The sequence below is a fragment of the Synchiropus splendidus genome, chromosome 1 (genome assembly GCF_027744825.2).
Source record: "Synchiropus splendidus isolate RoL2022-P1 chromosome 1, RoL_Sspl_1.0, whole genome shotgun sequence".
NCBI classification, from domain to species: Eukaryota; Metazoa; Chordata; class Actinopteri; order Syngnathiformes; family Callionymidae; genus Synchiropus; species Synchiropus splendidus.
The window spans coordinates 68,902,666-68,929,845 of NC_071334.1; the positions used below are offsets into that span (position 1 = coordinate 68,902,666).

General features: G+C 45.5%; 1 protein-coding gene across 1 annotated transcript in view; it reads right to left on the bottom strand.

The window, feature by feature from the left end:
- Positions 1 to 13,614: 13,614 nt before the first annotated feature.
- Positions 13,615 to 27,180, bottom strand: part of mzt2b (mitotic spindle organizing protein 2B) — a 39,024-nt gene continuing 25,458 nt past the window's right edge. The window contains exon 6 of the mRNA XM_053882112.1: positions 13,615 to 13,633. The gene's annotated coding sequence lies outside the window, so the exon portion shown is untranslated. The remainder of the gene's footprint in view (positions 13,634 to 27,180) is intronic.

Genomic DNA, 27,180 nt, shown 5'->3' on the forward strand with positions numbered 1-27,180 from the left:
ATTGACATACACACATTTTGTGGTGAAAGCAAATTTTTGTGTTCTGTCACGTCACTTAGCCGCACCAGTCCCGAATTCCTGATCCTTATCGTGGGGGATTTTCTGAGAGTGGGTGGGCGGATTGTTGTAGATGCTGCAAAGACAAGAGAAAAGCAGAGCGTGGACGTGGTGGGTGGGGGGCGAGAGGTGCCGATAAACAGAGAGGTGGTTCTGCTGCAGAGGTGTAGGGGGCCTCACAATTTTACATCAAGCTCCAGACTAATCTATTTAGCATGCTCACCATTATCCCGCCAGAGAAACAGCTAATTAATTAACTGGTTCCACAATGAAGAGGTTTTGAATGAGCCCATTTAGATAATTACGACAAGGAGGCGATCGGGTCCGTCGTCGACACCGGCCCAACGCTGGCAGCTGCCTCTTTGCAGTGGCCCTCGCTGTCACAAGCACCATATGTCAGCGGTGTAGGTGTGTGCAGCGTTAGACGGTGTCGACGTAGGTGCTGGCGGAGGATGACGCTGCGTTTCAAGAGTGTTGTTACTCTGTCGTCAGCAAAGAGCTCAACCAATGCTGGTGGTTCCACTTCCAAATAAAGTCTTTGGACCTGTTTAAACATTTGATCTGAAAATGAAACACTTTCACTTTGGTTTCACAAATACAGAGAATTGCAACACTCCGCCCCTGAAACTTCTAGGGGGCCTGTGTGTAGTGCCCACTCCTGCTGCCAGAAACCTCGCACATTCCATGCCTCCTGGCTATTGTCAAGGCTTACCGGGTTGGAAGTGGCCCAGCCGGACTGGGCTATCCCAAAGGGGAATTCTCGGAGCCCCCTGATGGCTCCGGAAGTGCCAGTGGAGATAGCGGCAGTTGCGAGGTTAGCAGGACCGCTCTGACCAATATCCAAGCTCAGTAATGGATTTCAGATCCAAGACCCTGTGAGATTACCACACACCCTGAGACCAGAGTGCCGCGGCACATCATCCTGTGTTCCGGCAGCACAGCTCTACCGCGAAAATGCGATCTGTACCCTGCAGTTATATCCTGTCAAATTATCTTTTAGCCAAAACTCTGAATGCAACAGCCGCTCTGATGTTTACATGAGCCTTCTAGTCATCCTTAGTCTTATCTCCTCAAGCAGGCTGTTCCAAAGTCAAGGATCCCTGAAAGCTTGACTGCTTTGAGCCTCTTGAACAACAAATTCAAGGTGCTTGTTGAGGGTCAGACCTGTGTGAGACCAACACCCGACTGACAAGGCCAACTACCGATGCCACCAGGAACAACGAACAAGGGGGCTCAGCCCGTCCAGGGACGGAGGAAGGTTCCACGAGCTTCGGGGTCACGGAGACAAAGGAAAGTCTTTCCTCCTGGCTTCCTCAGGACTACATCAGTTCCTTTAGTGTTGACTTCTAAAGTTCTATAACAAACAAGCAGCAAAACATGTGGCAGAGAGCTGCATGAAAAAGAGTGACTACTTCAAATGAGGAGCATGCTACGCTAGGCCCCGACTCACGACCTGAATGTGGGTCATGTGGGGAACTCTGCTGAGCAAATAAATGAAAAAACTTTTGAACTGAGATCACTCCTTCTTCCATGTTGCTGCTCCCGAGCATCTCGTTTATCTCGACCACACAGCTGCCACCGCCGTCTCACGGCATCTTTTGGCGGGAATGTGACGCTATCACCGCGGCAAAATGTCAGGCGGTGACAAATGGAAACTTCTGTTTCCCCGTGAACAGGAGCGCACAGATAAGACGCGGTAGCAGACCAGGTGAGAGAGCAGGAAGGAATGTCTAACAGCAGAAAGATGTTGTCACTATTAATATCAGAACGTTAACTTCCATGATGACATCGCGCTCACTGGGCGCAGGGCGCCGATCAACAGGGCGCGTAGAGGCACTCAACAGTTGCCATGACTTATAAGTAAGGAACATGGCCATATTTTATTTCAAAGTTGCACTTAGACAAATACACTTTGTTGTTCATATTGTATGATATAAATATTGTGAGCTTAAGATATATTATGTTGGTACTACAGTTACTACAATAAGTAACTGTATAAAGCAGTGTTCGTAAACATCTGTTCATATTATACGATATTGTGGTTAAATAAATGTGTACGATCATTTCATACGAAAATCCACAACAAGTTGAATGGAGGAGGTCGACCCAGTGGGAAGGGCTTGATATTTTAACAACTAAAACACCACTTTGAATAAAGTTGACATTTTTTGTGATAAATGACGTCATTAAACTTAGGTCACAGGTCACGGCGGTAAAATGAGAAGCAGCATTGACAAAAACAAGCACCAATGTCAAACACGATTTTAAACAATTATTATCCATTATGTTTTTTTATGTGTCGTATCATATCAACATATGATATTAAATGTAAGTTACAATAAAGAATCAACACAGGCTGCTGGAGGTGGCAGAGCAAGTCGCTACAGGAGGAAATGACCCCAAGGTGCCAAGAAGATCGTCGAATATGCTTGGACAATAATACAAATTCATGGAATAAGACTTTACAATATGTTCGTAGAATGTCATCGTACAATCTGTTGGGAAAATAATATCATGCAATATTTCCATACAATCAGATCGTACAATTGGTTCGTAGGAAAACATGGTACAATAAGATCAGACAAGAACATCACGCATTGTGTGCATGCAAAAATCGTTCGGACAGAAATCGAACAATATGGTCAGACAATAATGTCGTACAATAAGTTCCTGCAATAGGATTGGACAATAAGTTCATAGAAAAAGAATGTACAATATATTCGCACGAACACATTGAACAGTGGGTTTAAACAGGTCGTATAACGCTGTAATTGAGAACACCAAGGCGAGACCAAGACAGGGATCAAGGATTGTTCAAAGGTAAGCATTTCACTTCCTCATTTGTTTTGAAAAAAAAATCAATTCTTTTGCAGTAAGAAACAGATGAGCCTGTCAATATGACCTATAGATTCATGCTCCTGGATTCTCTCGATATCATTCACTATATCTTTACTTCATGCCAGCACTACTAAGTTATACTCCAGCTTCCTTTGTCTTCATCAGTAAATATAATGTGTTTGCTCAGCACAAGCGAAGGATCAGCTGCGGCATCAGTAGTTTAGGGCAGAATAATGCAATGGTCGTAATCTTTTAACCAGTTGTAATCCGGCTCAAAGAACAAACATCGGGCTAATTAAAGGCTACTTTCTCCTGTGGTGAGCGAGGTCACTGAACTGTCATGTGAGCTGATCATCGCTGCTCCCGGGTCAGCGGGTCACGCTGTCCGGACCGGACGGCGGTGTGGGAACCCGAGCTCAGTCCCGGCTGGTGTGGACCACAATTGTCAGGAGGTGGTGATCTCATTCCTCGAGTCACTGATCAGGGTTCTTTGTCTGGTCGCCTTCTCCTCGCTGTGAACCAGCAGCAGACGGCTCAGTCCATCAGATCACCGCTCCCTCAAATCTCCCTCTTGTCTCTGCGTGACGTTCAATCCCACATCAATACGCCCCGATCTTTTCACCCGCGCCGCTCCTGGAGGTGGCCTCATTACCGGCGGTTTTGTTTGTTTGTTCCTGTGTTGAATTGAGCAGCAGGTAGGGGGTCGCTGGGCCTGAGATGTGGTTCGGTATGGAGTGCGGGGCGGACGCCACTGTCGGATCGATCCGGGCTGAGGTGATAGAATTAATTATGAGAGTCATTCACAGCAAGAATGACAGTTCATAACTTTTATTATGACTTGACTTGGGTTTGGTCACTTGATAATCTCACTCTTGTCACTCACTAGTCACGGCGGATTAGAGACTTGGCTCCACTGGCCTCAGCGCACCCTCACAGATGCTACTTTGGTAGGGCATCTGCCAGAGACTCGGAGTAGAGCTGCACTCTTGTATCACATCCTCTTAGTCAGATCTCACCATGAAAACAGATGGGCGACCTTGGAAGGGGCTCATGGTTCCGGCAGAATCAGAAGCAAGCTACAGAGCCGCTGCTCTGCTGCAGGACGTGCTCCTGTCAAGCGATCGCATCGAACACTCTGGCGTAGGAATGTCTCATTTTCCATTGTGAAACGCAAAGGGCAAGAGGAACGACAGCAGGACTTAAGAATGGGGGTCATAATGTTTGTTTGATTAATATCAGAACCTGAATGAAGCATTTCTTGGTGCGAGAATTAAGCTTTGAAATTTCTGGGAGCAAATTCCACTATAATCTCACACACGCAGGGACACACAAACGCTCCACTGCACCTTGTGAAGGACACAATTAATTACAGATCTGGTGGTTTAAATCCTGAGGAAGGACGACCTGTTGTTCCTGCAGAGCGGCGTGTAATTGAAGGAGCCGCTGCGCCTCCAAAGGCCACACATCAGCCCTCGCCGGCCCCGACGTCCACCGCTGGCAATTTATGCTCCCAAAATACTCGCCAGCGTTGGATATTTTTATATGCGTCGCAGGGACACACAGGGACGTTGAGACGTTTGAACTGGAGCTTCCAGTATTCCTGAGCCGCTGCTCACAAATCTCACCTGAACTAATGGGGTTTTGGAATGGCATCCAACTGAGACTCAACGTAGAGCAGATGATTCTCCTCAGGTGGGGGGCTCATAATCTCATAAGAAGTGTGACTCCTCTTTTGGAGGCTCCCTCTGCATCTAAAGATAGTATACCATGAGGTGGAGCTGCTGTATCTGAGGGTGATGTGGGAGAATTGAGACAGTTGATCCCTCACACTAAAGGAGCAAGTTAAGGAAGCATCTCATAAGGAAGACACTGAAATTGTGATCTCACAAGGAAGCACACACAAGCCCTCTTTTTTTGGATGTTTCCAAAAGGTACCTGTAGATAGTAGACCATGAGGTAGACCCAGGACCTGAAGGAGAGACTTCAGCTCCACGCTGTAGGTTCTCCCTCAAGGCCAGGATTGGCAACAGCCTGAGAGGACCCCATTGAGGGAACCAGTCTTTACCGTTAGATGGGATGTAGTTCTCCGGAGTCAGGGTTTATGAGTGAGCAGACAGTTGAATGTTGCCACCCCCCTGAGATTCACAGAGATTCACATCCATCGTTTCACCTAACTTCGGGAGTTTTCCTCCAGCGAGCATAGCTAGCCTAGCTTGAGGTTAGCAAGGTGAGTGAAGGGAACCATCCCTCTGAGACTCAGAGTAGAGCAGGCCTTTTGAGCAAGCTGATGCCCAGTGGTCAGCTAGTATTTCTGGTTTTCTCAGGAAAATTTTTTCAGGTCAGATTGATGCATAGCTGGGTGTTGTCATCCTCCAGAGTCTCAGAGTAGAGCAGCTGAGCCTGTGAAAAACATGATTCCCGCCCTGCAATCTGAGAGGTACTTTCCCTGGTCATCTAATTTTAGGTCAACATCCAGGTCTTAACATCTGCAGCACGACTCAGGAATGTCTCATTTGCTCAGAGCTCAAATAGAAAGATTGACTGAATGAAAAAAAAAGGCAGTGGAAAAAAGGAAGCGGTGTTCCACTCCCTTCTTCTTCGGGGTCAAGTTCAGTGGCCTAGGAAGCGTCTTCAATCTCTGGAAGCTTCTCTCAACATCCATCTCCCCTCCCGATTTATTTGCCAAGCTACTCCGTAAAACTCTCCCTCCATAAAAGAAGATTTCTCCTCCGCCCGCGTCCTCCCCGGCTGTCTCTCCCTCTCTTTCCCTCCCTATCTCAGCGCGAGTGTTGGTGTCAGCCTGTTTTTACCTCGCTGCAGTTTTACACCTCTATCGCTCCATAAAACACTCCTTCCTCCCACTGCTTTCTGACGTCCAACCCCCCATCCATCCATCTCCCTCCTCCTCTCACTCCCCCACCCCACCCCCTCTTTCACTCACTCTCGCTCCATTTTCCTGCACATGAGATTTGCCTAACAATAAGTGGCTCTGCCCAAGGTCAGATAAGAGAAGCAGAACCCAGGAAGCCACAGCCACTGTTCTTCTTTCATCCTTTCTTTAACCCTCCTCTCTCTCCCTCGCTCGCCCCCTTTTTCTCTCTCTCTCCTCTCGCAGCTTTCGAATTATCTCTGCAGCACATAATAATAATTACTGAGGACGGCAACGCCGAGATAAGAAGGCAGGAGCTGGAACGGCGAGAGAGAAAACGATGATGATGGAGGCAGAAACCGGCAGAAACACAAAGTGGGGGGGAAAGGGACGATAAAATAATATCACTGTTTTCCAATGAAGCAACAATCCCCAGCTAGACAACGAGTATCTTCACCTTTTTCACAGAACAGAAAAAACTAATTTTCCACTCTGGCGCTGGAATGTTTGCTTGGTCATAAATGAGGTTGATGGTAAAAGTGTTGGGAACAACTCAGAGCAATAAAGAGTCTGATGGCTTCTCTACAGTAGCGGCATCTAGAGTAATTTTGAGAACCTGTTGTCTATTTTTGGGGGGAGAAAAGTAAAAATTGCATGTCATCTGCGAGAGGTTTGGAGTAGAGCTGCTGCTGACTTAGAGACGTGTGATCTTTTTTTCCAAGCCATAAGCTGGAGACTCACTGATTCAGACAGCACCAAGGCTTCTGAGGTGTGACGCCAGGTTAGGGGTGTTCCATACTGTGAGGAAGCAAATGACCTATTGATTCACATATTCGTTGTTCAAAATGCAGTGGTAGGAAAGGGAGACCATTTGTGGCGTAAGTGAGGATAGCGCCTCCTTGTGGCGACACTCTTAACGATTTGAACGGTGGTCATGACTGAAGCTCAGTATAGAAAGTGTAAGACTGCGGGTCATATTTGGCACACATGCCGCAGTTGGCCCATCTCAGGTACAATAAATGAATCAGGCCTTTTTGAATTACTGGTGGAAAATCCAGTATCTTGTTCACTGGGGAAGAATGAAGATGCACAGACGGCACCATGAGCACGTTGTATCTGTTGTGGAGAAAGAGCTGAGCCAGAAGACAAAGCTCTCCACTGACTGGTGGGTTGCTTCTCTCACCTGTGGTCACCAGATTTAGAGCGACCCAGTGGATGGAAGAAGGGTTTCTCTGTCCGGACTCTCCATTAGGATGCGGCCAGACCAAAGCAAACGGACCGTGGTCAAGCATGACATGTTTCCTCAGAATGGCCCGGTTGGAAGAGGTGAGCTTGAGCACGACACGGTTGGTGAAGCCTGTGCACCGGGTCGCTTTTGTGGGCACCCATTCACCGCGGGGGAATGAACGTCTACGTATATATATCCCACGAACAAAGGAAACTCACAGCAGTATACACGTCCGATCGAATTGGGCTCCCACAAGTGATGATGTCTTGTTGTCATGACTGGCTTCAGGGACGCATTTCTCTAAAGAGGAACGTCAATAAACCATCCTCGAGTCCGAAACTTGTGTCTGGTTTGTTTTGCTGAATGATGATCTCCTCAACCAGCCGAGCAGATCGGGTTCAAACAAAGGCATTCCTGAAGCAGCTGGACGGCAGAGGTTTTTGGACTCGTAACCACTGTTGGAGCCATGGGCATCAGCGGACAATCGAACTATAAGTCGCGACAAACTGAAGAAATTTTGGATCCAATACCTGACAACACGTTATGTCATTCTAAAAATCAGGCTCCATGCTTCTAGCGTCATAAGAGAGAGATGCATCCAGGAGAGACTACAAGTGGAACCTCTGCCCTTCCAACTGAAGACAGTTGAGGTACCTTTTTTAAGGATGTGTCCTGGACTCGTGTTCAACTGGAAGGATGCCCGAGGGTTCCTCCTGAGCTCAGATAAGATGGATGGATGGATAGATGGAAGGATGGATGGATCGAAGGATAGATGGGAGGAAGCATGGATGGATGGGTGGAAAGAAGATTTAGATGATGGAAGGATGGGTGGGAGGATGATTGATGAATGGATGGATGAAAGGATAGACTCAACTCAGATGAATCACAGTTTCTTTCAAGGATAGATGGACGTACGGATAGACAGACGGACGGACGGACGAATGGATGGATGAATGGACGGATGGATGGATGAATGGATGATAGATGGAGGGATGGATGAATGGAGGCAAGGATGGATGGATGAAATCAGTTGTCTGTAAATAGTAGTGCTGTAGACGCAGTTCATGTTCCATCACGAGCAGCTGGATAGTTGCACTCATCCTCCAAATCAGACTCACAACATTCAAATTAAAAACAAAACAAAAGTCCAAAAATAAAGTTCTGTCTTCCGTCTCCTCGTCTGAAGACAAATGACTTCATTATCTCCTGGCAGTCTGCTGCACTCCGTCCTCTCGTCCCAGCAGGAGGACAAACTCAAGTCCACATTAAATCAAGGAAATTGCTTTCTTTCTTTTTTAATGCTGACGTGCGGCTCCGAAGCGTCTCCGCACCTGAGACAGGACGCCGGTTTCTCCGGAGGGGTCAAATTGCCATTCCGCACCGCGTCCTCGCGAGCCGAGGATATTTCCACGCTGGAGCGGGAGACGTTATTTCTGGCTGCACACCCGAGCGCAGACGCCGGTTCCGGAGCTGCTGGAGGCCCAACGGGCAACAATCAGGTGCCGAAGTGTTGATCTCACTGACGGAGATTTGAGTCTGCTGGTGATTAGCTTCGTCGCAAGCGAAGATTACAAAGACGTGTTTTTTAAAAAAAGAGAAAACAGGAGACACAAATCCAGAAGAGAAGTGAATAGAGCCCAAGGCCACAGGAGGCCTGTTGATGGCCAGGTCTTTGAAGTCAATGTTACAGTTCAGAACTACTGAAATTTAACTTGGGTGAGTTTGGGCAAATGAATCACAAAAAATATGTATTAATAATAATCCCAATTCCAAACAACTCAGGTGAATCACATAGACTTTCTTTCTCACCACATGATACGACGCAATGTCATCACAAAACGTGATGACGGAGACAACATGGAACATTTAATAACACACAGTGGACTTCAACTTATTCTCTTGTCGAAACGCCATTAGGGCTGATTAATCAATGAAAACAGTTATCTTCAATTTTTCATTAAGCTCCGCCCCCCAAGTTTAAATATGTTTTATGTGCTTATTAGTGGTGGGACCTTAAGGAGTTGCATTACAATATTTTAACCGCATTTAATCGCTTTAATTGAATTGAATGGAACAGTTTGCTCTCCAGACAACAGGGAACCTTTGTCAGTGCAGGATTTCCTGCTCCACTGATGCCACTGATGCAGCAGACACGTGGCAGCTAGGATGAGAACAACAACAACAAACATGGAGGAATCCTCCCTGAACAAAAGCAAACAAAAGCATCTGTTTGCTTTGGTTCAGGGAGGTTTTTCACTACACAATGACCAGGGTTTCCACCACTCTGGATGGACTTGAAAGTCTTATAACATTGAAATTCTTATACAAATATTTTCAAGACATTGAAAGCGCTTTAGTTTAAATAAGGTGATATAAAAACTTGAATATAGCCACCATGGTGCTGTTGTCAAAACTGATGCAAAATAAACAATATGTTGTTGTTTAAAAGTATGGATGGCTCCATCATTAGTTTTGCTAATATACCAAAATCATTCAAATTGAAAAATGTGGCTTCTTGTAGCAAATATTCTCATACGATTAAATTGTGATTAATTGAGATTAATTAATCACAACTTGTCTCATTAATTAGATTCATTTTTTAAATCAAATCGACTCGAATAGTGTTTATTCTTTAACCACATCTTATACTTATATAGTACCTGTATATACGTGGAGAAAACGAATCTTCATAATGTTGAGATTTATGTCTTGTATCTTTTTTATTTTAGTGATCATGTTTTTGATTATTTTTTCCAATAATATAATCATCATAACATATAACATTTTAAAATGATATGTTTAGCTGTCTTTTTCGTTTTTTCTTCCATTAAATCAAAATTGTAATTATTACAAAATTTAATTGATTTCATTTGGAATACTGGAGCCATTTATTGTTCTCCACAATGTTCACACAGCAACTTAGGTCGTGTCATATTTATTCAAAATTAATTTGCACGTATTGTAAGATGGACTGGACTGGGATAGATATTGGACCTGTTTATAGAAAAAAGCAGCAAACATGATGTGTGGTTTTTGGATAAGAGATCAGTGGGGGAAAGCAGAAGTGGAAAGTGAAAGGTTACCTTCTTTTATGTTTAAAGTGAACTGAAAAATTAGTTGGGAATAACTCTGGGAATATGATCTTCTAAAAAAAGGTGACCTCTAGTTAGCATCTCTGAGCTAAGAAGCAACACTTGAAGCAAAAAACAATTATGAATCAGAAAGTAGAGAAAAGAGAAAGCAGGGAATGAAAAATATACCATGTGTGAGGGTCGAAGGATTACTGCTCACACACACACGTCATATCTCTTCTGAGAACAGCGGTCACCCTACTCCACCTGACCGTTGACCCCCATATCTGAGGGAGCAGAATAAGCCTGCTAGTCCCCTGAGCTGCTGCTCCCCAAAACCTCAACATGCGCACACACCAATACACACACACACACACACACACAATCACATATATACACTTGTCGCTGTCACCTCCACCATCCACGTCTCACCCCGCTGCTCTCCCGACCAACCCCCAGTGGAGCCGCTATCAGCCGGGCTGAGCCCTTCTGCACCGGCCTGATATCCGGGCGGGTTCGAGGGAGGGGCAGCATTGAGGGTTGGAGGGGTCTGGTAGGGGGGGCTGTGAGTTACAGTCAGAGATGGAGAGAATGAGAATCACGCTGCTTCTGTACTTCTGCTTGTGTTTGTCCCACACACACATACACACACTCTTCATCTCCACATGTAGCGATGACAATCAGCGATGTATTATTACTTCAAACGATGGCAGATTAGCCCCCACCTCTCTGTTCCATCCCCCTTTTTCATCCCGCTCCTCCATCCAGCCGTCACCCCTCACAGTCTAATGCCATTCTGGCCTGCTCTTATCTCCCGACTCAGGCCCCGTCACTCGGCTGACCCGCGAACTCGCCATCGAGAGGGGAAGACGTGCGGAAGAGGGCGACGAAAGAGGGGGAGGGGGAATCTAAAGAGCAATGCTGAAAAACTCTGGACAAAGTGGACGAGTCACTTCCAGATTTAACTGTTCAAAGTTAAAAGCGTGTATTTTCCAAAGCCAGAGCAGAAGGCCTCCTGCCACTAGATGGCAGTAATTTGGCTTCACAGTGAATAGCCTTTAAATGTTGTCACCGAAATACAAAAAATACGAAGAAAGCGTTACTAAGTCATTCTATTTATTTGTAGTGAGTAGTGAGTGGATCAATCAACGATTCAACTGTGGTGGAGCGGACAGAGAGGAGAGAATCCAAGCGAGCCGCTTCACCAGTGACCCACAGTGTTATGTTCTGTAGTTTTCTTGTGCTTTTATTTTGTTATTTCCTGTCTGTGTTTTCCTTTTCCTTTGCTCCCCCCAGCTTAATGGCAGCGCAGCTGGAGCTTGCCCGATGATCAAGCCACGCAGATTTCTACACCTGGGTTCCAGTCTGCCCTGCCAGATGGTTGATCCCGGTAATGTCCTCTTCGAAATTAGCTCTTTGAAATGTATCTGTTGTGCGTGTCGTTTCTGCCGCTTCCTTGTTTGTTCTTCTAGTGTGTTTCCTGCCTTTTATGGCTGCGTTGTGCGCTCTGCCAGAGTTTTTCTTACTCGTGTCTTGTTTTCTGTTGTTGGCTTTGTCTTCCTCACGTGCGTGTTTGAGTGTTCCACCACCAAGCATTTTTTGTTGTCCTGGCCTCGGGGATATATACCTGAGTGCGGTTTTGGTTGTCCCCGTTAGTTGGCTTGATAATAATTGGCTTTATAATAATTTGTTCTCAGGTTTTCCCGCCATCCTTGAGTGTTTCCCTTGTGTTTTTGGAGAGCGACATCCTTCAGTTCTTCATCTCTTAACTTAACCTCCTCTGTGTCGAGTCATCTGTGGGCCAGTTACTATTTAGCATGTGGGTCTGTTCGCCTGAGCCAACCATGTCACACAGCCCAGCTAGCTTGTACTTCACCACACCTCGCACATTGACTCACTTGGATGTATGACTCTTTGCAAGACGACATGGCAGTAGTTCAAGAATTGTTGCATCACGTGGTCACCAGTGATTCAGCTTTAAAACAAACACGTATGAAATGCGAAGCAGGGGTCAGGCTAATGATTGACTCATGGGTCACCAGTGTAATCTGGATTACGTCGGTTCTTCACGCGGAATTGGACAGATTTCCTCCCTCCTGTCAAATTAAAGCCCCATGATAGTTAGAGGTTTGCCACTTTGGGTGTTAAGTGATTCATGTTTGGCCCTTCAGGGCGACTGCGGATATGAAACGATCGTCGGAATATAAACCCGAACACATCTGATCCCAGCAAAATGTTGCTCTAACAAGATTACACTCCGATCTGTCAACAATACTCGTCTCCAGAGAGGATTTAAAGCGACAGAATTTGCTGTTTTCAGGCGGCGGTGGTGACGGCGCGCCCTGCTTCACAGAAGAATCTCATTTGCATACTTGTCTTTAAGCAAAATCCAGCACTGTGGTCTGATTGCGGGTCTTATCTGTGTGTTTGGACCTGCCAATGACTGTTAACCCTTCAGAAATGCATCATTTGGCCGTACTGATTAAAAGATGAGTGAACTTATTATGCATTAAAGCGTCATGTCAGAGCCCTGGCACGGGGAGATAGCGGCCTTATCTCTGCGCTACCTGATAAGACGCAACATGGGAGAGCGAGGCAGAGCAGCGAGGGTGGCAGAGGGAGGTGATGGAGAGGTTGACGGGGGAGGGATGCGAGAGGGGAGGGAGCTACAGTACATAACAAGCGCAGAATGGAGGGAGAAGAAATGCTGCTTTTGTGTTTCTTCGTTTCGCCGTCCGACATGAGCTGATGTCCTTCACTCAAATCTCTTCAACCACTAATCCATTGCCTGGTCATAATTACCCCTTTCACGGGAGGAAGCAGCGTGGGAGGGATCCTAAATTCACAGGTGTTTCTTTCACACCAAGCCAAGAAGGCATTTTAGCCTTTCAGTCAGTGCGTTTCTTCATTCGAGTATGAAAAGCTGTGGGTTCATCAACCTTTTCACAAAAGGTTGACATGAAAACGCCAGGCTTCAGTGTGATGGAGGGTGGTGCAGCCCAAAACTGGCACCCTGACCAAGCCTTGAAGTCCACAGACGTCGAGTCCATCTGGAGCGGGGTTCGCTGCTCCAGATGGACTCCTCAGTCCAGGGACAAGCTTGGTGTGAGCACACAGAGCACAATTTCTTGGGCCTGTCGCTCTGCAAGGGGCGTGGCAGCGATTGATAGTTTGACTTTACCCACCAGGCCAAGAGGGCATTCTAGGGCACTAGCCTGCAGGAGAAATACAGTGCGTCGCTGGAACAGGATCGGAGGACCGCAGACTGGGTTAGCTACCTGGACCAAGTCCATGACCGGACTTGTCCTTGAAGGGTCCAGGAGTTGTGTCCACCATGGTGAGCGTTCGACTCGTGTCACTCTCAGTAATTTTACATTATTCATCGGTGTGTTTGTGGCTCACAAATTATGCCGCACGTCTGCATTAAAAACATATGAAATAATGTGTTTGAAGTCAGTGGGAACAAACCATAGCGCCTCACAAAGATGCCCCAGCAGCTCCTCGCCTCCTCCTCTGCCTCGTCTGCGGCTCTCCAGCGAGGTCACGGGGGACACAATGCAAACACGGACTCTGAATGGAGAACGGAGAAGGACAGCTGTTGGAGATGACAGTGATGGCTGTTAAAATGCAATCTGTCTCTCTTCCCACACGCCTGTTGCTCCCCCCCACCCCTCCACCGCACACACTTATGCACACTCTGCCTTTTCACCGAGGCCCCGGTGACACGCCGACACTCCCGGCTGTCACACTCGGGTGCGAGGGCGCACACGTGTCAACACGCATGGAACTCTCTGCATAATATTCGGAGCATTAACAAGAAACGAGGTTTCAGAGTCGTCACGATGCTGAGACATAGAAGATGTTTAGAATGAATGATCCGCAACCAGGACGCACCGGCAACGTTTGGATGCCTCTTGCCCTGTGTAGCTGGGACTAGCCCCAACCTTCCACAACACAGCAAATGATAGAAAGCTCTGTGGGTAGCAGCGATGACTGATGTTTGACCCTGAGACAAGTCCATTTACTTGTTCATTTCCCACCTGATAAACCTTTATTCCCTAATTCTCTATCTCAACAATGACTTCCTCTTTAAAGATCCATTGACACATGAAACTAGAGAAGCTGTTTTCATTTATAAACATGAAAATGTTTTCATTGATCTATCAACTGATATTACAGTGTATTTATCTATTTTGACAGGTTCTCAATAGTATTCTTTTCTTTTAATGGAGGCATTTGTTTCCATACTTGCGGGTGTGAACTGATGAAATGAAACTGCAGAAATATGTCGCGTGTTGATGACATCACAGCATGGTTGACAGTGGTCGACACAGTAGAGTGGGCAGAGGTTGAGTGGACGCCTGTGCAGTAACAGTGGCGTCACGGTATGGATGTTACTGGACTGGGCTGAAAGGGTTGATACCAACAGTAGAACAACTAGGGTCGCTTGGTTCAGGTCTCCTGGCACCATGGAGGAAGTAGAGCCAAGGATGAGGATGAGTCACCACAGAAGTGTGGACTTGCCCAGTTAGAAGGTTTGCTGACCCCAGGATGAACTAACAGGAGAAGAAAGGAGTAAAACAAATAAGTAAATAAACACAAAAAATGCCTTGGAAAACTAAATTAGTTGGCACTAAGCATCATCAATATAAATCTAAACCAAGTCTTAACAACTAAAATAAAGTTGAGAGGAAACCAAGAAGAAAAAAAAAAAACGCTGTCAAAAAAGTATGTTAACCATCAGGAATGCTTATTATAAATGAATACAATCATGTAGCAAGTAACATTTGTTTTAAACCAGCTGTCTGATCAAAGTCAATCGTGTATGTTGTTTACTTTGAACAAGATCGTCAAAAGAAATGAAGAAATAAATGCAGACAGAAAAAAACCTCCCTCGTAAAGAAATGGATGATCAGAAAAAATGGCCTTTTATGGAAACTGAAATAGTTAAACAAAAACAAAAAGTGAAATGTCAGAAGAGGAGGAATGAAAAAGATAAAAAAAATATTGATTTTATTTTAGAAATAATAATAATAGTTATAATAAAAAGTTAAAACAAAAAAGAAAAAAAATATGTTATTATAAAAAAAAAGTAATGTAATGACACTAAATAACATAATAAATAAAACGTTAAGGAAACTCTTACAAAAAGGAGATACAAATCTGGTGGCCCCAAATCTAAGAAGCTGAAGTGTCAGAATAAATGAGCAGCGGTTTAAGGCGAAGTCTTTGACACGTAAATATCCGAATAAACAGAATCAAGCGCCGGCGTCACCAATCTCCATCATTCGACGGAAGCACTGATGGTGCTGGGGAGAGGGAGAGACGCGCGGCGCCCCGGTCCTTTGTCATCCTGCTGATGTGTGTTTGCCTGGTATCTCAGCTCCACACCGACAGCAGCAGATAAACACGAGGCCGCACTGACCACATGATTTATCAACCCCCTCTCCTGCTCCCTCACCCGTCATTAGAGACGGAGAGCCCAACAACAAGGATTTTAAAATGAGCCTGCGAACTGCTGCTGAAGAGCCTGCAGAACACACGCACACCTACACAATTAAAAGCTCTGCTGTGGGAGAGGGAGCTCCGCTGCTGGAAGTGGGTTCACACCTTGTCAGCCAGCCTCTTTCCTTCTTCATTTTCTCACAGGTCAGCTCCAGCCCCTCCTCTCTCACCCCCTCACTCGCCCCACTCACCCTCCCACCGTCAGTCTGATCTGAAAAAGGTGCAAGACTCACACCCGAGATAATGATGTCTCTCGTGTTTCCTGCGCTCGGCAGCTCCACCAGAGTCCAGCTCTTGAGGTCTGAACCCGAGGCGCTCCAGAATCTGGGGGCACTGTCTGAACTGCTTCAGCAGTGCCGGGCGCAGTCCAACTTCTGTCCCTATTAAGAACAACTACACTTCGACCGGCACTGAGGACGGAACCCATCTACATGTGGGGCCACTTTTGTTTGGTAAAGAGAGGGAAGTCGAAGAAGTGCTGCAAGTACTGGTTCGCTCAGGCTGAGGCACATGAACTCAGATGCAGCAGACATGTCTGTGTCCAACACAATCGTCTCCTCATGGTAAAGAGTCGTCTCCTGCTTGATAATTGGATGAAAATAGATTTGCAGTAAAGTGACCAACGTGTTCAGAATGTCACAGCGACCTGTCATTTTGCCCGTGTGTCGCTGACTTCCACCTGAGTCAGACTTTTTAAGCTCCTCCCACTTTAGTTCCGTAGCGTTGAGGAAGGCTACCTAACGCTATGAATACGTGCTGGTTTGATGGAAAGCACTAAGGTTCTGAGACTTCAGAACGGAACTGCTTCCAGAAGCAGAACCTTGTCATTGTGAAAGGCCTTCTTGAGGACCCGACAGACCCAGATGTGGGACCTCTTCAGAACATTGTATGGACCTGACTGGTCCGGATATGGGGCCATTATGGTTGAACACAGAGTGGACCCAACTGGTCCTACCTTGAGGTCACAGGAGAGCAGAACTGGTCCACTCTCAGCTGGATTTACTAAATTCAATTTAGAGGATGTGTCATATTAATACTTTGTTTTATGCTTAAGATGACTGTTTGGAATATAAATCATCAATATTTGTCTAAATGAAATTGAACCGCTATTTTTGTTCCATATTTCCATATTCCATTTTATGACATGAAACAATTGTTTATTTCTTTTTTTTCTTCCACATTTTTCAATTGATTTATGTTTCTTTTTTCATGTTCAAAAATAAATATTTTGCCATCAATATATCTTTTTTTTAATTGATATTAGAGGTATTTAATTGTGTGTCAAAAAAACGTATTATTAAATATTACTGAAGAAAATGTGAATTTCACAATTTCATTTGAATCCCCCCAAAATGATTAAAAAGTAAAATAAAATGATAAAAACATTACATGAGAATCAAAATAAACAAATCAAAAATGTCTTTTCTTTAAAACAGCCAATACAATCTTAGATTTTTTTTTTTTATTAAGGAATATAATAATAATAATTATTATTATTATTATTCAGCATAACATCTATGGGCTAATAAAACAGTCCTGGATTGAGAGCAGAGAGAAGAACATTTGAAAAAAGGGCGTCTGTATTTCCTTCCCAGATCAACGGTTAATTTTCCCATTTACACAGACTGACTCATATCGACGACTCATCAAAGGCCAGCAAAAGAAAAAGTCCAGCAGCTTCATTCTGCCGGAGAAAAGACAAGCTTATCCGTTTCTGCACGCGCTCGGTATTGATCAGCCGCTTCTTAACGGACTACTGTGAGGTCCATTAACCTGCGGTGATGACAAAGCATTAGGAGACTAATGTGTCCCCGGGGGGTCCTGGGTAAAGAGAGGGATGAGCCGGACACTTGGGCAGGTCGACGCTTCTTTTATCTCGGAGAGAAACGAGGCCTCTGCATGACCCGGGATCCAGAGTTCTGCCGCTCTGCGTCTGGATGGAGACGCTTATCGACAGAGCAACAAAGTGGCTGCTTCCGTGAGGAGCTTCTCAGTACTATGCCATAACATTATGACCACCGTACTTGTAGGACTCGAAACATTCATAAAGTTGCCGATTATCTGACTTTATTTCATCCAAACATCCTGCCTCACTTCTCGCTTCCCTCTCTCCAGACGTCTCCTTCAGATGCTCCACAGGAACACGGAGGTCAGTGTTCAGCCAGTATGAACATGTATGCAGCCATTAACCTGAGATGCCAATTGGGGTGAAAGATTTTTTTTTCCTGGTGGCACATGTTCACTTCCACTGTCAGAAGTGGGAACAAGTCTCGATGCCTCGGTTCAGCAGCAGCCTCAGAGGTCCAGGGCAGGACTCCAGTCACAATCAGTCAGTCGCTGGGAGTCGAAACAGATCAGTTACAAAGAATAAATGTGTTGGGTTGGATTATTAGAATTTGTGATTAATTAATCTCAATGAATCAGAGTTTAATGGTATCAGAATATTTGCCACAAGAAGCCACATTTTTCAATTTGAATGAATTTATGACTGAATCAAATGATGGATCCATCCATACATTTAAACAACATATTATTGTTTATTTTGCATCAGTTTGACAACAGCACAATAAACCACCATGGTGGCTACAGTAAAGTTTTTATATCACCTTATTTAAACTAAAGCTCTTTCAATGTCTTGAAAATATTTGTATAAGAATTTCAATGTTATAAGACTTTCAAGTCCATTCAGAGTGGTGGAAACCTTGGACATTGTGTAGTGAAAAACCTCCCTGAATCAAAGCAAACAGATGCTTTCGTTTGCTTTGGTTCAGGGAGGATTCCTCCATGTTTGTTGTTGTTGTTCTCATCCTAGCTGACACGTGTCTGGTGCATCAGTGGCATCAGTGGAGCAGGAACTCCTGCACTGACAAAGGTTCCCTGTTGTCTGGAGACCACTCTTACTGACACAATTGAGATTAGCTCGTAAAAGTGCCACCACTAGTTGTCAGATGTAGCCAGAGACGTGTCAGCACGAGCTGTTTCTGGCTTTGTTGCCTTCTATGATGTCTAAGCTGGACCTTCAGGTGGTCTTCTCCAACGCCACGACGATGCTGGCAAGCCGCACTGACTCCCTGAGTTGTGATCCAGGCGCCTCTTCTGGAAGCATCAGCGCCGTCTGACTCGTAGCTATTAACTTCACTTGTGTGGTGAGAGCCGTCGACTTGTAAGAGCTGGCGGATGTAAATCTACATGCTTCTGTGCAGAGTAGAGAGCACAGAGTCGTCTCAGGCCTGACACTTGCAGATAAAACAAGTCGCACCGTTTCGTTCAGAGGCGGAAATTCAATCTCCGCAAAACAATGTACCTGTCGAGGCGCCGTATTTGTGGGGCGGCGGTGAAAAAAACGAGTGACTCTCTGCACGAACTCCCTTTGCCACCCTCCCCGGTTCCCCAGTCCGATTTCCTCCCTCCATAATTACCACTTATTAATTTTAAATGAGAGCCCTAACATGGTTTTAATACAGCCTGTTAATATGAGAGGTAATTTATGGGGAGCAGGGCGAGTTCGCCGGATGATGGAACGCACCTCGTCCATCACTGGAGTCATTACAGACGAGGAGACCTCACTCCATCAACGAAACAGAGCCCAAACACACACACACACACAGGTGAGCTTCCGTCAGCATGAGACGGGGGTCCAGTGACCAAGTCAAGGGTTCAAGACCCCGAGGGATGTCCGGTGACTTTCACCATGCACCTGACCCACGAAGACATAAGGCCCCCCACAAGGAGGTCTGATCCCCAAAACTGGTCCTCACTAGGAGAGATATGCTTAAGCACACACACACTTTTATTTTCCTATCCTTGTGGGGACATGGTGAGGACCTCTCATTGCCATAACCCTTTCCCCAGCCTCTCAGCCTAAACCTAACCAGCCAAGACACATGGCTCACCTTGAGCATTTTTATTATCACTCATTGAACATGAAATATCAAATAAATCTGTCAGTAAAATATGAAAGAATTACAACATATTTTATATCTATATTTTATATTTTATAACAAATTTGGATAAATTACTTTTTGAACCCAAGGCAAAAGTATAAATAAATATACCTGAACAAAATCCATTCATTATGTACAATTGCTTTAAACTGTCCATCCATCTGGCGTATCATAATTTCCATTCTATTTCTTTTATTATATTTCTCTGTAGGTCAGAACTACTACTGCTTCTATTAATCTGTATCTGTAATAAATATAGCAAATGTATTTATTAAATATACAAATTAGGATTATTATAATTTTTAAATGATTAAAAACATGATTCAAGTGTTAAAACATGCATATAAAAATACAAATATACAGATAGATACTTATACAAATAATGAATCAAAAAGATCTGATCTTCATAATTCACCATTCACTCACTCATCCATCCCTCCATCCCTCTGTGCAGCCATCATTATCCATCCTTCCAGGCATCCTGTATATTCATCCATCCACAACATGCATTCATCCATGTGCTGTTTATTCATCCATCCATCCATCTTCTCCCTCAAATTGGGGATCAGGGCGAGAGGACAGTTCAGAGGTCCAGACACCCCTCTCTCCAGAAACATACCAAGGAGTTCCAGGTCAGCTGAGAGACACAACCGTGTCCTCACACTGTCCTCTCCTGCTGGCTCATCTCTGAGTCTCTCCTGGATGACTCAGCTTTCCTCTTTGGGTCACTCCAAAGCTGGTGACCACAGGTGAGTGGAGAGGCATTGTCTACAGGCTCCACCTCTGTTGATCCTCCTCCATCCTTCACTCATGAACAAGTGTACTGAAACTGCAACTTTGGCAGAAGATGTAAGGACCAAGATCCATGGTCCGACTTCAAGGAGCTGATCCTCATCTTTCTCTGTCTCTCCTGACCCGAGCGTTTGGTGGGTATGGTTCATGAGGCAGGTTCTCACGCAGCACATCATGTCTTTGACTCGATGACGCTGACATCTCGGTGTCCTATGTGATCTCAGAGACTGGTCTCAGTCACAGTCTCATCACTGGCTCTCTGACTGTGTCGTTCATTCATGCCTCACCAAACCTATCGGGACCAATCAGAAGGGCTCAGTTGCACGTGAACTGTGTCACATCCTGGAAGCGCCTCTCCTTCACTTCCTCTCCAGCTTCATTTCTTTCACAATTACCGCATGTTTACGTCAGAAAATGAAGCAAACATGAGTTTTTTTTTGTTTCTTTTTTGCTCCTCTCTGGTGTACCGGGATGCTTTCTTCTCCTCTGTGCTCTTGTCTTTGTGTTTGTGCCCCATTTCAGAGGCTTTTCAGGGGCTGAAGTGGCGCTTGGCTGTGCTGAAGTGTCTGAACTGCTGTGCCTGAGTCTGCAATTCATTCTGTGTGTGTGTGTGTGTGTGTGTGTGTGTGTGTGCCCGAGCCTGCAATTCACCAATTTCACTGCTAATTAGCCCACAAAGGCTAACGGCAGGGAGGAGCGGGGGGCAGGGGGTGTACGCGGGAGGTCCAGGCCTGAGGGGTGGAGGTGTCGGGGAGCGTGTGTGTGTGTGTGTGTGTGTCGGGTGGGGGCCTCTGGCACAGCTGAGACTGATGGCACAGGACCAGGTCGCCGTCTCTGTGTGTCTCGGCGTGATGGCGCCGGCCTCTCGGAGCACACGGACCACCACAGACCAGGTCCGGGTGCAGCTGTAGTTCACAGTCTCAGCTCCTGAGGCGGGTCCCGGCATGCCAGGAGGGTGTCCCAGTCCTGGCACACTCTGCTGGTCCGCTGCCACCACAGCCTCTTCCGGTGCGTGTGTGTGTGCGTGTGTGTGTGAGCGAGCGACGACTCCTGCCAAGTGTTTTAGAAAGCTTCCAGGGTGGCAGGCTGACTGGCACCAGGCCCGGCCCAGATCTGGAGCCACTCCAGAGTTGTTTGTTCTGTTATTTATTTATATGTGTGCTCACAAATACACACTCACAACATTGACTGTCTTATATAATCCATCTGTTTCCTCCACATTATCTCACACACAGACACACACGGGTTTGTTGCACCATCTTTGTGAGGACCTCTCATGGCCATAACCCTTTCCCCAGCCTCTCAGCCTAAACCTAACCAGCCAAGACAAATGGCTCACCTTAAGCATTTTTTTATTGTCACTCATTAAACATGAAATATCAAATAAATCTGTCTGTAAAATATGAAAGAATTAGAACATATTTTATGTAAACAAATTTGCATAAATTACTTTTTGAACCCAAGGCAGAGGTATAAATAAATATACATGAACAAAATCCATTCATTATTGATATTATTAACTATACATCCATCTGGTGTATCATAATTTACATTCTATTTCTTATATTACATTTCTCATTTCTAATCTGTATTTGTAATAAATATAGCAAATGTATTTCATAAATATACAAATTTGGATTATTAGGATTTTTTAATGATTAAAAACATGATTCAAGTGTTAAAACATGCATATAAATACAAATATACAGATACATATACAAATAATGAATCAAAAAGATCTTCAATCATTCATTGAAATATTCACCTTTAAAAAAATATATGTATATACATAGTTTGCTTTTGAATTAAAATCGAATTAAAAAAAATATATATATATAAATGTCAGATGTTTATATGTAAAGAATGTGCTTAATGGAAAGTTTTTAAAAATGCTAATAAAAACTTCCCTATCAAGGCAACGATGGGGGAAATGAGTTGATGTATTTCTATATTCACTTAATATTCATCTATTGTCTTCAGACCAGAGTGAATTTGGGGATTTTGCATTTGGGAGAGGAATTAGGAGTGAAAACTGAACTTTGTCTTGGAAGGATGCAACACAGAATTTCCTTATTTGTGGACAACAACAACAACAACAACAATAATAGTCATCATAATAATAATGCTGTAGGTAGTAAAATATGTGAGGAGATAAATGCAAGGTCATGAGCGTCAATGAGCGATGAGGTGGTGACAGTACATGTGGTGATTGTGCTGACTCGTGGTACTGAGATGATGAGGTCATGGATTTCTCAGAATAATGCAGAATGACTGCTACAGCCGTCAGAGCCGTGAGACAGGTGTGGCGACAGACAGGTGCTGACTGATGTCCATTTAGTGGGACTGTGACTGACAGCTCGCCTCCCGCCCCACCACGGACGGATTAGAGTTCTGGACGGGTCTCAGCCTTATCGATCCGACCTGACACCGCTGCTCACGTCGGCGCAGTGTGTGTGTGTGTGTGTGTGTGAGAGAGAGGGACAGAGTCAGAATGAGAGTGAGAGAGCACGAAAGAGAGCGAGCCTTTGTACGTGTATAAGAGTATATGTTCTTCAGTCCTAATACCACTACTATGGCTAATACCACCATTACTGTTACTACAATTGTAATTACTAATACTACTACAACAACTGACGCTACAGCTCAATGATAGCACTATAGCCAATACTACTGTAACTGCTACCAGTATTGCACTGGTATAACAGCTGACATGCATCAACTACTTCTACGAGTACTGCTAGCAATATCTCTACTATTGCCATGACTCATCATAATAAAACTACTACAGTACAACTGCTCCAACTACTACTGCCTCTACTGTTACTGATAGTACTGCACTCGTAAAGCTGAACGTATAATGCTGTATTTCTGCAAGAACTTCAACAGCAACTCACAATAATACAGTTCTAGCAGTATTTCTAGGACTACACCGACTACTCCGACTTCTGAAACCCACAGAGCAAACACTGCTACAACAGGTACTGATGCTGGGACTACTACTTGCTCCTAAAGCAAGCGTCTACTGCTACTGACAAGACCATTACAGCTCGGTCTGCTCCCACCTTTACTACTACAACAAATACTGCCTTACAGCTGCATCACTTCAGGAAACACAATCATTGCAAGGCACTTTCATTGCACCTGAAGAAGAGCATTATGGGAAAAGTGGGATGAACATGAGGTGATGGTCATATGAAACGATCTTCCTGAACACAGGACAGGGCGAGGTGTGACTAATCGGGGACATGGAACAAGAACTGGTGTCGGAGGGTGTCGGGTCCTGGTGGCACAAGACCAAAACGACGTCACCCCAACCCAGGTTATGTCAAGGGAGTCTGCAGGGGCGGGTCTTAAAATGGAGGAAGGTACTACATGGCAGAATTGTAGTACTTTTAAGCAGCAAAAGACTTGGGTGCATCAGACCCCTGAGAAGGGGGGAGAGGATCAACGTGTTGAGTTGGGAACGGTAGCACCTGCTACGACAAGTTTCTCTTCCATTTCAATTCTTCTTTCGGATGAATTTTCCCAGAGTGCATATGTCACCGTAGGATCCGATTGGTTTATGCACGGGAGATTTTTCAGCTTTTAATACGACACATGTAGCTTGACACCAGTGAAGGATTGAAGAGGTTTTTGTGATTTTCAGAGGCCACCAGATGGCACTGTCTGCTGTAAAATGTTTGGACCTCACATCATTTCTAAACCAAGAGCGCCATCTAGTGGCCTCTGAAAATGAGGAGACTGTTTCATCAACCCTGCACTTCTGTTTCATGATACCTCACTGACCCATCACTAGTTGGCGCATGCTGAAGCTACGACCCTGACGGCCCAAACAAGTCGCGTCACCTGCTTCCACGTCGTACTCACTTGAATCATGTTGGTCGTGACGTATGCATTCACGGTTCGTGTTCCTGAGTGAGGGAGCTTGACCACGAAGGCGCAGAGATTTTGCTCACCGCCTTCTACAGCAGAACAGCCACAACTTTTAAGCCATTTCCTGTCACACAGACGGCAATCCTGGACCCTTAACCTCCGCCGCCGCGGTTGTCCCCCTGACAACAACACATTCTTCAGCGCTCGGAGATAGAAGCAACGCCGTGGGATGTTTGTGGCCTCATTTCCATGAGGACGACTATCACCAACGTCCACACTGCCTTATCTGCTAACTGATAAATAACACAGTCTGTCACGACGATAACAAGGTCAATTCAATCGCCTGACCAGCAGCGGCCACTGCACCCCCCCTCTCTCTCCCGCCGCCACACGCTGTCATCTGATGCTTTCACTGACCTCCGTGCTAATGAACAAAACAGAGACAGAGGATGAATATGAATGAAATCTACAGCAAACACGCCTCCTTTAAAGAACCCCCTCCCTCCCTCCCTCCCTCCGTCTCCTCATGCAACATCCCCCGTCCCCCCCTCCCCGTTATATTTTATTCTCCAACGTGTGATGAATTTAATAAATATATGCAAATGTGTGCTGTGGAACATGACGAGTGTAAATCAGGCGAGGATGTTCTTTGAGCGCTGCCGAGATTGAGGCTGAGAGCTGACCCCGGGTTAATCATTTTTCACTTCCCTATCGCATTCAATTCTGCCGCCTGCATGTGCGTGCGTGCGTGCGTGCGCGTGAGAGCGTGTGTGTGTTTGTGTGTCGGCCGTGCTGGTGGAGGCAATTTCCACTAAACTTTGTGCGCGCCAGTTTTATCATGCAGCGTGTCAGTGCTTAGAAAAACCAACAGAAATGCTGGTGAGTTGCTGGTCGGTTTTAATTGAAGCAGTTCTGACGGCCGGCGAAGCATCAGAGTTGGTGAGATCACAGAAGAAAAATATGTGTCGATTCGACTTTTTTTTTTTTACTTTCTTCCAGGAATAGTTTGGGATGAACGTGGTTGGATCGGCCGTCCCGTTTTATCGAGGAAGCTTTGAAATTTGAGCTCTGAAGTCAGAGGAAGGACTTCGGACCTCCACAGTATTTGCTATTGAAATTACTATTGTGAGTAAAACATTGCTGACACGCCACAGACATTCACGCATTGGACAGGTGTCCCAACCATCACACGTTTAGGCTGCGCTCTCTTTACCCTCTGCGGCGCTTCACTGAGTGACATGAGCATCTCCTTGGGGACCTCCACCCAGGTGAACATCTCACTAGTCCAGAAGACCCTGCTCTTCTCCTGGAGGAACACAGGGTTCTACACTGAGTCTCTACGGGATGACTGAGCCTCTGACACAGTGACACACTAGAGTAGTACTAGAGTAGACTCTCTAAATCATCATGGGCCAGGTGATGCACTGACCAGTCCACTTCCTCTCCCCTCATCATGGTTCACCAGTCATTCTCCACTTAGTAAGCAGACTCTCACGGTCCGTCTCCATCCTGAACCCGCCGGTACTGAATCGCGGAAGGCTGCCTTCGGTGTCAGTATGTGATGCAAAAGTCCACTTTCCCAACGTCACTATATTGTGCCATGGGAGTGAGGACGGACTGTGACAGGAAAACTGGACCCTGTGGTTCCACTGTAGGCATCAACCCATTCATCTCAGTCCAGGAAACAGCACAGCGTCTACTCAGTCTTCATCCTCTTGACTGTGTCGACGACCATGAACCACGGCGTGAGGTCATCAGTAAGCGACATATTTCCAGGGTGCGTTCATTCACAAGGTTCATGTTCTTGTGGATTGAAACGCTTCGCTGAAAACTCATTTCAGAACTCAGTTTATACAACATAAGAACTCCGTTTATACGTGACCAAATGTATAAGATGTATTCAGTAAATCAGGTGAAGAATGAAGTAAGTCATGGCAGTAACACAGAGTACATAGACAAGACCTGACTTGCAAAGGTCAAAGGTCATGCCTCCTTCTTTACACTCACGACACCATTCAATAGTGGTGTATTAATTATGTTAGAAGACCTTTGCTCTGTCTGTGTTCCTCACCCTCCTCATCCTCCTTTATCAATGCCTTCCTTCCCCTCCTTGTCATCTTTACCCTCCTCTTCTTCCTCATCATCCTTCTCCTCATCTTCACCCTCTTCTCCCTCCTCCAACTTCTTCGTGAACTTCCTCCTAATTTTCCTTCTCTTCCTCTTCTCCACCCTCTTTTTCCTCCTTTTCCAATGCCTCTTCCTTTTCCTTTTTATTATCTTCACCCTCATCGTCCTCCTCTGTCATCCTCACCTCCCTCATCTTCATCACCTCAGAAAACTACAGAGACTTCACATCAATTCCTAGCATGTTTTCCTAAGCACATTTGAAAGTCTAGTGGGCCACACACAAAGATGTGGGGGGGCCAGTAGTGGCCCCCAGGCCTTCACTTTGGCACACGCTTGGAAGTACCCAGGGAAGGAGGCAGGAGAGTCCCTGGACAGGTCTGCTGCCCATCACAGGACACACGCTCGGACAGAGAGAGCGGCCTTGAACGGGAGGGCCACAAATGAAAACCAGCATCAACAGCCGAGCGCTTGACTCCACATCCTGCTACGCTACATCCCCCGACTGATGGTGGAACAGATGACACGCCGCCGCCAGCGCTCCACATGGACCAGGTGCGTGGCGGACACCCGCTGTGCGGCGTAATTACTCGTCCTCCAGTGTGAAATGTTAACATGTCTGACGACGGCGCTTCATTACAAAGGCGCCGGCAAACAATTTCAACCGGTTTGACGACGAGAATGAGGAGACAGAGAGTGAAATTAGAAATCTGGACGACTGACGGGGAGGAAATTGTTATTTTAAAAGGTGATTTATTCAGCAAATATTCACGTCTTGTTTTTTTTTTATTCCTCATGGAAATTTTTCAAGAACCAAACCAGCGCCGGAGCCTTGACGCTGGGTTCAGGGGCGCCCCGTCAGGGTTTAGTAATTAATTA